At 48.6% G+C, this 12,386-nt stretch overlaps 1 protein-coding gene across 7 annotated transcripts in view; it reads right to left on the bottom strand.

Annotated features, from left to right (window-relative positions):
* LPP (LIM domain containing preferred translocation partner in lipoma) overlaps positions 1-10,294 on the bottom strand; it is a 356,904-nt gene extending 346,610 nt beyond the window's left edge. For 3 of the 7 annotated variants that reach the window (XM_067301780.1, XM_067301788.1, XM_067301787.1), the window contains exon 1: positions 9,752-9,817. The gene's annotated coding sequence lies outside the window, so the exon portion shown is untranslated. Of the gene's footprint in view, positions 1-6,978; positions 6,997-9,210; positions 9,282-9,751; positions 9,818-10,139 lie in introns of those variants that run through there. The other 4 variants (XM_067301782.1, XM_067301784.1, XM_067301781.1 and 1 more) reach the window with 4 other exon arrangements.
* Positions 10,295-12,386: the final 2,092 nt, after the last annotated feature.

Here is a 12,386-nt window from a genome sequence, read left to right as displayed (position 1 = left end):
TGCCAAGCAATGAAACGAGGAACACAAGCGCTTCATAAGCTGCCATCCTTTCACCCAGACACTTCGAATACCTGGGTGGGCGGAGTGCTTTGGAATGACATGCTGATTTATATTGTTTTAAGTTCACCTGCTGCTCTGGCTTCATTCCCAATTCTCTTATGCTTAGGAAGATATTGGAAGAGGCCTTACATGCCAAGAACGTTGTACTCATTCCTTCAGTAGCATAGAGGCACAAGACATTATTCCTAACTTCTGAAATACACTTCTGCCCCACAGTTCATCATTTAATACCACTCCTGGAGACTTGCAACTTGTCTGCTTCATTAATAATGTGATCTTCTGCCCTGTATGATGATGTCTATTTACTGCAGTGAAACTACTGCTGTTCTGCATGCTACATCATCATAGCAAAAGAAAAGAAACTGGACTTCCCCAACCAGATAATTTAACCCTTTTGCCCATGGTTTCTTCCCCATCTGTCTGCATTTGAAGCAAGTTACGACTCTGGTTCAAGAAAGTACAAACACTTGCACACAAATAGCTGCACTGAGTTCCACTGGATTACTCATACAACTGAATTTCAGACTTACTACCTGCTATGCGAGGGCTCACTGAGCCCTCCTTAAATGGAAAAGATGTAACGCCATGTTTCCCAAGCTCTGTTCTGAGCTGAGTATGAAATGGACCCTCTGAAATAGAACCAAAATGGAACTGTGCTGGGGAAGGCAAAATGAGACACTGTACAGACAGGCTGCCCTCTCACAAAACAGTCTGCAGAATCAAAAGGGATGGAGGACCACCATAACTCCAAAAGAAGCTTAAACTACACTAAAAACAGCAGTCTTACTGTACACAGGAAAACAAGCCACTGAACAGGAGGAAGTATACAGCAGATGATGTGAAGCCTCTACTATCCTTACTCTCGTCCTTGAAATATGTTGTTATATATAAATACTATCCAGACCTTAACTATTTTTCTGGTTCATTTCTGGACCTCTCCACTATCACATTTCAAACTCAACAGCATTAAACTGCCCTGGTTTCTAAATGCCATAGGCAATAACCAGCCTGCCTACTCAGCTAGGCACTTCAATACCCTAGCAAGATAAATACAATCCTTGTCCTACAGTCAAGGATGATGATGATAATGCATAAAAGGCAGGTAAATGCGGAAAAGATGGGGAGATAGACTGTAAAGATAGGCATAACTGCAATAAGCAGTTCAGAGAAACCTCCAGAGTTGGGTGGAAAGGATGCTAAATTCAGACTGTAATTGCAAACAATTCTTTCAACCATTTTTCTCTATTTGATTATGAGTTATGATTGCAAACCAAAGAGAGCACACCTGGTCTAACTGGCTTTTTTTCTCCTGGATTTCAGTGTCAGGGATGACATGAGACTCCCAACTTCACTTCTGTCCAAGCCTCAGTACCCCATCAGTAAAATGGAAAAAATAATTTTACTTCACCTCAGGAGGGCACTGCAAAAATAAAGTGATCCTGACTTGCAAAGTGTTCCAATGAAAGAGGAAAGAGCAGTCCAGAAATGCACAAAAAGAAATTAATAATTCTGTATTCAGTCCTGAGTTTGAATAGTATGTAGTAAATAAGGCTTGGGGTCACACACTGCACAAAAAGAAAAGAAACTGAATAGCTGCTCATTAAGTATCACCTTCCATTCTGTGTACAAAGAATAGGTGCTCTAGCAATTAAGTGGCTGTATCATAATACCTACTTGCAGGGGGGCCAAATTAAGGTTTCATCAATAACCTTCATTCTGGCATTTCGTAACTTCAGAGCACTTGGACTTTGCAATTTTAATAATATTCTTTTAACCAAGTTGCTCGTAATTAACTACAGAACTGCCATGTGGCTGCTGCAATCACTATCTGTTTCTCCAGGGAAATCCAGCTTAAAGGTTCATCTTGGCCACAGTAGTAGTTTGAGGTATATCCCGAGATTTGCCCACACCCACAAAAAGCAAATTAAGTCTCTACCCTCAAGTGATGAGGTGTGTTAAATTCAAGCCAGCTGATCTCCTTGGGGCTGCACTGAAACACAAATGCTGCTGACACTGGAGCTAGCAAGACAGGGGAGATGCGGCAGCTGGAGTTACAACCACTTATCAGCTGCTAATCCAATCACTCTCCCAACCCAGCCACCACGTGTAGCACACTGTCTGGGAGAATCCTCACTTTCATTCAAGCTTGCTTCATTAAGTGGAGTAATTCAAGTCTGTTAAGGTGAGGTAATAAACTGCTGAAACACAGAGAGTTCCTCAGGGTAAGTGCACGCAGCACATCAAAGATGCACATGCACATTACTGAGATATAAACCACAGCAGTGGGGGTACCATTAACATGAACCGCAGCAGGACTGGTTGTAAGTCACCTGTGAAACACTCCAGGCTTCTCTTCAAAAAACTCACAGACCCAAGTTTCATGCTGCCAGCTACCTTGCTGAGAGCACCCAGGAGGACGTATTTTAAGTTTTCTCTGCTGTGCATAACTAAGGCTTCGAACTGAACTGCTTCTACCTTATCATGAAATGCATCCATATCCGTCCCATCAGGCTCCACGACCACAACTCCCCTTAAGGTCTCTGGCATGATCTATCAGCCTCCTCCATCCTTCCTGCCTTCACCAAACAGGCCAGGCCGCCAGGGAAGCCACCAAGAGGAGCAAGACTCCGGTTACTCAGCAGCATTACAATCCCCAGCTGTAGAGCCTTGGCAGACGCTCTTCAGCTGGAACAGAGATCAGGGGCACAAATGGAGGGAGAGGAGGAAACAGCTGCAGCTCCTGACAGTGCCATCCACTGGCTTAAAAGTGGGGAGGGGGAGTTACAAATTGATGCATAAACAAAACCTGACTGCGTAATTCAGAGCTAACAGGGTAGTTTACTGAATGTTAATTAAATCCTTAGTGCCTGTTACCAACTGTGGTGATCAACTTATTTTTAAATTAAATAAGCAATAAATGCTTAGCTGAACTTCTATTAAATTTCACCCAGCAAATGAAGATACAGGGCTTTTAACAGACATTAAACAAGATAGTTATGGCAAGTTAGTTGATATTTTATTACCTAGAGATAATGGCCATATTAAATTTCCACTAACTATTCCACTGGTGGCACAATCATCCAAGACTCGGTGGAAGTTTGCCTGCCTTGAAGCATCACTGGGCAGCTGTTAGTAGAGGGAGGAAGGCAGTGTTGAATGGCACCTACTCAGAGGATGCTCAAGTCGCAAACTCACTTTATGCATGAAACAGGATCCCTACCACCTAGCCAGCCATGGAAACCCTAAAGAGGGCCGATAGGAGCTATCACACAGAACCAAAGTTGGCATAATGCCTGCAGAGACCGTGAAGTAGCCCACCTCCCAAATTCCCCTGGGGCAGATGAAGCTATCTGAGTGCAAGCACATGTCATACTGACCAGGGGTTAGCAGAGCAGCCCACAGCCCTCTCCATAAATACCTCCCTGCCCCTGCTGGGCCTCAGGCTCTCATTTGTGCTCTGGTGTGAACAGCCTATGCCATCCGAATGCTCCTGGGATAACATAAGTACTGCTCCATAAATGAGGGCACTAGAGAGGACACAAGTGATTTACGGGGGTTCACGCAGGGAAGGCTGGAGCTAGTCCAGGACTGAACACGTGTCCCAGGCAAATGCCCACCAGACCAGGCCAGGCCAGAGCCCTACAGAAGTGCCCTGCAGGCCAAATGCAAACACAGCCCAAAGACGCAGAGATGTGGCTCTCTAATCCTTCTCCCCCTTGCCCTTTCTTCCCAAGCTGCCTGCCCACTCCTCATCTCCACTGCTTTCTGATAGCAGAGACTAAAGGAGAGGGCCAGCATGTCCAGGGAGACTCCACCCATCCCTTGGACACTACCCTTAGCTGGAGCCACCTGGTCCCAAACATGCTGCTATTGAGAAAACATTGTATTACACAGTTCCCTTATGGCATCAAGGGCTACAGAAAATGCCCTCATTAGGAGCCTGCAATGCTCAAAAGCTTGTATCTTTTTCTAAGAAAAGGTTATCAGCAGCCCACAACTCCACCGATGTTTGTTTTCCTTTCTTGAGCATATTGCAATAGTTTGGGAGTGCTTATGAGTGACTCACACGTGTGTCACTGTCACCCACAGATCCCAACAACAGATACTGACAATCTAAAATGACATATAGTTGCTGACAGCTACTTAAAATGATCATTTTCATGCCAGCTCTTGCACTTGCTCAGAACGTGATCGAAACTCCTTTTGAGATTAAAGCAGAATCTCTATCGAAGTGTCTTTACCAGTAACCTTAATCACAACAATTAGGTGTGGGTAGCGTTTTTTTCATATTTGGCTTAGAAACAGTACCAACCCTACCTGCCTTGCCGTGCCCAGAAGTAGGAGGAACAGAAAGAGCTGAGCCCTGCACCCAGCTAACCCCCATTTCTTGGGCAGGCACAAGCTGTCAAAAGCTTTTAAACTTTGTGGGGTTTTTTTGGTCTGTGGTTTTCGGTTTGATTTGTTGTTTTCTTTTCTCTATTTGTTCTATTTTACAAAACAAAAAGCTCCCCAACCAAAAAAAAAAAAAAAAAGGAAAACACAGAGCTTTTCATATTTTACTGACACTGTCCTTTACAGAGACCCAATTTACATGTGAAAGTTGATTGCAACATTTTCCTTCCAATCCCTCCTCTGGAACCATTGTTCATAAAGTTATTTAAAGTCCTGCATTTTCATACATGTAACCCACACTCTTTAAGGGTATTGTTCCTTGCAAATCCGTCCCTCAGATAACCCACATCCTTAGATAAGCTATGGTTTCTGTCTCCCCCACTCCTGCCTGCTTTTCAAATGTGGCTACAGTTCCAGTAAGCTCTCTAGCTTTTAGCAGAATTACCTTGCTATGAGAGTGAGAACAAAGGGAGATAATGAAGTTAGTGGGGTAAGAAAGCAGGCTAGGGAGGACCAAAAACAGGTAATATTCTCACCTTCTTGCTCACAGAGGCATAAAACAAGCACAGATGCTGAATCCCAGGCTTCTGGCAGATCACATACACAAGAATTTGTATTCATATTGCTTTCTTGAAGCTTTCTCTGTGTCAAGAAAGTAATGTACCTTAAAGGCACAGGTGTACCTAAAGCACATGAATATTTCTTTGTCATCACTGTGTCACCTCCTTTAAAACCTCCTAATGCATCCACAGGGATGAGTATTTGACCTCACCCTCACCTGAAGGGTTTAACAAGGCTGCTGGAGTCACGTGAGACCTCAGGCAGCCACAAATTGCATGTTCAAGAGCAGAGATGACCAGTTAGCAGCCCAGAGGCAAAACCCAGCTCCAGCCTCGCGTGGCCCCAGGGCAGGCCAGCCAAACGAAGGCACTGCAGCACGTGGGTGCCGCGCCGGGGCAGGGAGAGCTCATTAGGAGAAACGCAGAGCTGTGTGGGTCAGGCTTTCAGACGCTTGACTAGGAACGAAACGCCACTGAGTATGTATTGTTCACATAACCATGATGGGCAAACGAATAGAGAAACTACTGTGGTCACCCTCAGGGTATATGTTTCCACAGACACACGGAAACTGTCTTATTGCAAACAATTTGTCATCCACCGAAGCTACTGCTTTTCTCCAGCTACAGTCAGCAAGAGATACTTAGAGAAACCCGCATGAAACATTCTCCTCTTTACAATGAGATGCTTATGAAATTTGTAAGAGGCACTAATATTAAACTGGTATAACTTTGAATGTACCTGACATTCATGTCATTGTCCTGTCTTCTTTCCAAACTTGGCTACATTCTTGTCCTTGGCAATGCTCTGCATGATAAATTCCACCATTTAATCACATGTTACATGGAAAAGCATTTACTTCTCTTCGTTTTGAATCAACCACTTTCATCGTGGCTCCTACATCTCACAGGCATTAGTACAAAGGAACAGAGTCTCCTTCGACAGTATTCATTACTTATGGGACACCTTCCCTAACGTGTGTGTCCTTTGTATAGGAGCAATCCCAACCTATTGATCAAAATCCCTCAGGTTTTCCTGCTCCCTGTCTTTTTTACTGTCCTTCCTCAAAACAGCAAACTTCGCAAAGCAGAAGGCAGTCACTTAAGTTTTACAGTCAGACATTACACATGTTAACACAAATAGTAATTTCAACAAACAAGGCAACAGTCAGGCTTGAAATCAAGTAACAGGTGTCTCAGCTCTGACCATGGCCTGCCATACTCTTATTTGCACTATAAATTGTAATTAAAAATATATACTGATGATCATACTATATTTAAAAGCACTTCAACTCCACTGAGACTGTAGCCAACACTATTTTGTGCCTTGCGAAACTCAGGGATAAAGCTCTGAGGCATTACGCAGCACTATTCGAGCTCTGAACTTCAGCCCCTTCATAATCTACAGAAACAAGAGCTTTGGCAAGTGATGCAAGACTGAATCTGCACTTAAATTATTTTAAATTTTGAATTACACCAGACTGGCTCCTGATTCTAGTAAGACAGCAACCCATTACCTCTCACAAGGACAGCACAGTCAAAGCTGAGATTCAGAGAAATGCAGCTTTGAGATCTGATGTGCTCTGCAAGTCTTTGTGACACAAGGCAGCTAAATTGCATGGAAACCGGAATTTCTTATACCTAACTGTGACTGTTAGGATATTGGATCTGAAAACTACTGCTGGCCCACCGGTCTAGAGGCAGGTGTCCATACAACAGCACTAGCTTCACAAGAACGTGTCCCACTTGACACTTTTATCCCCGAACACTGGACAACTGTTAGTCTGAGCAGTGACTAACTAAAGGGGCCAGGACATACAGAGCTGGAAGAGCCAGGCACACTCCACAGCATCCCTGTCCTGATGCCGAAGGGAAAAATCTCTCCTCAGTGAGATGGGAATTGAAGTTTCTATCATAGTTCAGTTCTAGCTTTTCTGCCAAGACAGCTTACGAGGGTGGCAGTCAGTACCAATCATAACTGGCAATCGAGATTCGCATGCTGAAGACACATCTGTTCAGCGACGGGGGAGAAATCTGGAGCGCAGCAACTCTGACAGACCTAGACAGCAAGACACATGGTAGTTTATAACAATAGTGATCCACTGCAATTCAGGGCTGCACCTACAAAAGCATCAACGAGATACCATTTTGGCTACTGTACGCCTCATCTCCCTGGACACGGCCTCCTTTTCCACCCAGAAGTTTATCCAGGCAGAATATAAGGGCCACGTATTTCTGTCTGAGATGTCTGGACTATGGGATAGCAGGTCATACCAGACACACGCACTGCCCACGTGCCAAGGGGCTCCAAACAAAGCACACACAGTGGGCCTGACTTCAGGGCAGAGCACCTCAAAATCACTTGAGCACCTTCCCAGTGCACCCAGCACAAGGAGTTCATTTCCACAGTGTGGCCTAGGCCCAACAAACTCATCACATACCTGCTACCTGCCACCAGGCACCTCTGTCTAGCCAAGAGGTCCCAGAAAGACCTACAGTGACCCTCAGCACCCGTGTGCTCCAAAGGGCCTGGAAAACTATGCTCAGTTGTGTCACCAAGGTGTATGGAGCACCACGAAGTGAAACACCACAAGCTATGGAGACAGATTCCCCAGGAACCTAACACAAGCAGACAGACAGCTCAAGCAGCAGGGACAGGAGGAGAGCCTACGAGGAGCAGCAGGGCATTGGGAGGCAGGGAGAGTTCCCAGCACTTTTACCAACGTGGATTTAGTGCTGCTGCCATCCCGGATCAGGTGCCCACCTGATCTGGTAGCTTTTCCCAAGAAAAGCCAATACAAGCTGACTCAGCGGAAAGTGGAAAAAAAATCCCTGAAGAAAACAATTAAAGGAAAACTTCATTTGAAACACTCAACAATTAGAGGATGGCTTAGTCTGCACACAGCAGGCTTGAAGGCCCACTAGCAGCACCACCATTTTGTCACCGAACTCCAAGCAGGGTTAGACACACAGGGTCACAGCTCGCTGCGTCAGGTGCCCTAGGGCCACCACCCACATGGTCACCCACTGGAGCTGGTCCCACCAGGGAAAAAACAGCTAACAAAGGCTAAGCAACTGAAAAGGGGAATAACAGAGCTAATAAAATTAGGAGTGATGGGATGAAATGTCATGTTGGGGGTAGGGGGGCAGAGCAGGCCAACAGTCCAAGAAAAAAATTTCAACAGTAATACTTTATCCTTGTGCGGATGTATTTACCAAGGAAAAACCCAAATTCTAGAGTATTATCTAGCCTTGTCTGGACCAGTCCTGCTACTGCAAGGGTGTAGAATAGAAAATCAAAAAGTCCCTTGCATCCCTAAACCGCGCTGCTGTATCTCTGCTATACGGCGGGTTGGGCCAAGAGATGCACTTCGCACAGGACACTATCCAACATCTTCCAGTGTGAATGAAGTTGTGTTGCCGATTTGCAAATGAAATGATGTGTGTCGCAGTCTCAGCTTCCAAGGATTCCCCTGCCCTCCTAATATACAGATATCTGTAAATACTTGATCAGTCACTACATGTTACATCACCCAGGTCCCAGTCTTTCAGCAACCCCCTGCTCTCTTTCAAATTTTGCCCAGAAATCATTCCTGGAAGATGTGAGCACAAACACCACAGGAAAGAAGAGTCAGAAAGCAGAGAAATTCTCTAATCTAGAGCAACTCCCAGCTTTGAAGACTTCCAGGTGAGACCTCACATTCCATGTAGGTCAGAAGTATTTCTTCATAGGGGCCAAGGTCTTGTGGATGCATAGGAAACGACACAGCAAACTTGATGGTTCTCTCAAGCTCCTGAATTTTTGTGTAAGCAAAGGCTAAAGGCCTAATAAGGGACAGACACCACACAGGAACCCAGCCCCAAAAAAAAAGAAGAACTGGACCCAAAAGCCAGCTTTTACGGGCATGGAAACAAACAAACAAAAAATCCCCAAAAAAAGCAGAAGGATCCAACACTCACTTCACCAGTGGGGCCAACTGCACCCCGAGGTGCAGTGTAGCCAGCACAATTACGCGTGAGTTTTCTCCATCAGCGCCTCCTACTCCGGAGCACTGCCTGCTCCCTAGCACAGCCCCGGGGCGTGGAGACTGCTCCCGAACAATGGCAGGAGTAACGTTTGAAAGCAGAGGGGGGAGGAAAAAAAAGAAAAAAAGAAAAGCCCTGGGTGACGTAAGAGTGTGGGAAATTTTTACGTACTTACCTGTTTGGGAAGGGTGGGCCTCCCCTGCTGTATAAAAGGGCGCTAGGGCTTTACTCAACTTGTTGTTGTTACCGCACTCGCTATTGTTATGCGGCCGAGGGGTCCCGCCACGCAGGGTGCCACGCGGGGCCACAGCGCGGGAGCGCCGCACTCGGCGCAGCGCGGCGCGGCCCGGCCGCTCCCTCCGCCCGCGGCCCCGGCTGCACCTGCGGCCGGGAGCCCGCGCGGGGCCGAGCCGCCCCGAGCCCCGGGCCTGGGGAGGGGGGGGGGGGCGACCCCGCCGGGGCTGGGGGGAAGCGGGGCCGGGGAGGCCCCCACCCCCCGCCGCGGGGACCCCCGCGCTGCCGCTGCCCCCGCCCCGCGGCCGGGCCGCGCCGCCCCCCGCCGGCCGCGGCGCCCCGGGAGGAGAGGAGGAGCCAGGCGCGGCCCCCCCGGGCGGCCGGAGGCGCTCCCCGCCCCGGCCGGGGGCTCCAGCTGCTGCACAGCTGCCTCGGCGGGCGGGGGGAAGGGGAAGGGGGCAAGTTATTATTTGCAACAGTACCTCGGGGGGGAGGAGGCGGCGGCGGCGAGCGCGGCGGCGGCGGCGGCGGGAGGAGGCGGCGGGGGGAGGAGGGGCCGGGGGCGGCGCCGCGCCCGCAGAGGGCCTGGGCCCGCCCCGCCCCGCCCCGCCCCGCCCGGCGCCGCCGCGCCGCGCTCCGCCCCCGCCGCCTTCCCGCCAGCGCCGCCGCCAGCCCCTTCCGCGCTTTGCCCTCTGCATCCCTCCTCCAGCCCCTTCCGCGCTCTGCCCCCCCTGCATCCCTCCTCCAGCCCCTTCCGCGCTCCCCGCCTTTTGCATCCCTCCTCCAGCCCCTTCCGCGCTCCCCGCCTTTTGCACCCCTCCCGCCGGCCCCTTCCGCGCTCCCCCCTTTGCCTCCCCCCGCCGCCCTTACCTCCCGCCGGCCGAGGGGGTGGACCGGGAGCCCCCAGCTCCGAGGGACGCCCCCGAAACAAAAAGCGAAAGCGGCGGCCGCTGCCTCCCGCCCCGCCGGGCTCCTGCGCTCTGCCCGGGGCTGACGTCAAGGCCCCAAATTCCTGCCTTTCCCTGCAGGCAGATTTGTCCATGTAAGGGCCGGGCCGGGGCCGGGGAGCGGGCCGGCCCTGCGGGGCTGCACCCCGGGGGCGGCCCTCGGCGGGGCATCTCCGGGCTCGGCTGCCGCGGCGCCCGGTCCTCCGCCCCCGGCTGTACCCCGAAACGCGCTCGGGGCCCCGCGGCACCGCCCGAGGGGCCGCGGTCTGGGAAATTCAAACTTCTCGGAGAAGTTTTAAGGATGATTACTCAAAGATGTTTAAGGGCCTAAGTTTGCCCAGGGCTCCATGCTGATTTGGGGTGCTTTTCCAATCAAAGTTTCCTCTCTTCTTCCTCAACTGGGACAAGTAAAAAGATGTGGGGGGAGGTAAACGATGCTTAAGAGTTACAAAAGCTGCCTGCTCAGAGAGTCAAAACAAAACCTGTCAAGCATACTAAGGAGAGGGGGAAGGGAAACTATTTTCTAATCTCTTTCAATTTGATTGTTTTGTGGCTATTTATAATGACTGCAATTAAAATAATTTGGATTTGAATGTGATTATTTTTATAATGGAATGTTACCCTTTAAATAGCTACGTTAGAAATTTGCAGTCTTCTATCAGGCGACTGCATTTGCACTGAAGAGAAGGCAAAGACAGAAGGGTTACATTGCATTCAGGCTGTGGAGGGGAGACTTGCCAAGCCTTACTTACTTGGAAAGAGATTTCTGGATGAGTTTTTAAGCCCTGTAAATGTATTTCATTTTGACAATAAAAGACTTTGCTGTGCACTTTCAGAAGATGTTTACAGTCTTACCCATTACCAGCTTTAAGGTCCACAGTCACTGTTTGATGGCCCCAGGAGGGAACATTTGCACGTAAGGACCCAAAAAAGGACATTAAGTGCCTAAAAGACTTTAGGAGCTGAAGTAGACAGATGTGATGCAGCACTGCCTCCTCCTTCCCCTGGCTGCTGAAGTGTCTAAAACAAGCAAGTGCTTGCCCAGATTGACCCAAGAGATGGGTGGGGGCCACAGAAGATACCACCACATCCCAATGGGCAACCCTTCCTCTGCCAGCCTCACAGCAGAGGAAGCAAAACACATCCCAAATTCAGTTCTAGGTGCAAATCCTGTGGTTTATTCAGTTTTCTGCACTGGGTTTGTTCTGTTTCCCCCTTTAACAGGGCTGCTAAATTCCTGTGAAGGGACAGAGAGGACAGCTGAGGCCAGATACTATCTTAGAAGTGCTCCAGCTAAATCTGTATCAGCCTGTCAGTCACAGCCACACAAGTTTTCTAAGCATTATGACTATGACTAGAAATACCCTAGCCTAGTCCTAGCCGCCTACCCTGTGTTTAAACCCTGGTGAGATCCAAAAACAAAGCAGAATAGTGCATGAGTCACACAGGTCCTCATCCTGTAGGTGTACCTTGGAGTGCCAGTAACACTCTGCAACATCAGGCTATTGTGAAAGATAGGCATGGCTGCTTTTTAAAGCACCAGCGGATGAGATGGCAGCACTATCACTAGGTAGCACTATCGCTAGTCAAGCGGCCAAAGCCTTTGCCCAAGGTCTGCCCTGGTCTGAAGAGCCCCACCTGCCCAGGCGACACTCTCACCTGCAGTCTGAGACCTCTCTTGTACCTATTGCTCCTGCTGCAAGAAAACAAACCAAAACACCCCAGATACCATCCTGAGCTCACAAGCTCAAATTCAAGTCTCTCCTTCCAGCTGAGTGCTTTGACCATTAGGCTGCAGGGTCAGGCACCTTCTTGACTGGACTCTGAAGGAAACCCATGATGGTATTTCCTGTAGCAGAGGTCCAATGGTCATCACAAGGGACTTTCTGGCAATAGAATCTGTCAATCTCAGTGGCATGGCTCTTATCAGAGTCGTAATTTGTAGTACTTCGGCAAAGTAGATTTATGAAGGGATTAATGCCTATTCTTAGTTCAATGTTTTATTCAAACCTGCAATGGAGCTTCTGTGATATCAACAGCTATCTAAGGAAAGCATCTGAAAACTGAGACTGTTTGGCCCAAGATTAGAGATAAGTGTTCTCCATTTAGTGTTTGAGACAAAGCAGTGGTCAAATATTTTCTTCGTTCCATATCCAACAATTATTGCTTC

This window comes from Apteryx mantelli, chromosome 9 (assembly GCF_036417845.1).
Source record: "Apteryx mantelli isolate bAptMan1 chromosome 9, bAptMan1.hap1, whole genome shotgun sequence".
NCBI lineage: Eukaryota > Metazoa > Chordata > Aves > Apterygiformes > Apterygidae > Apteryx > Apteryx mantelli.
The sequence above is the reverse complement of the archived record's forward strand: the minus strand, read 5'-3'. Positions and strand labels throughout refer to the sequence as shown.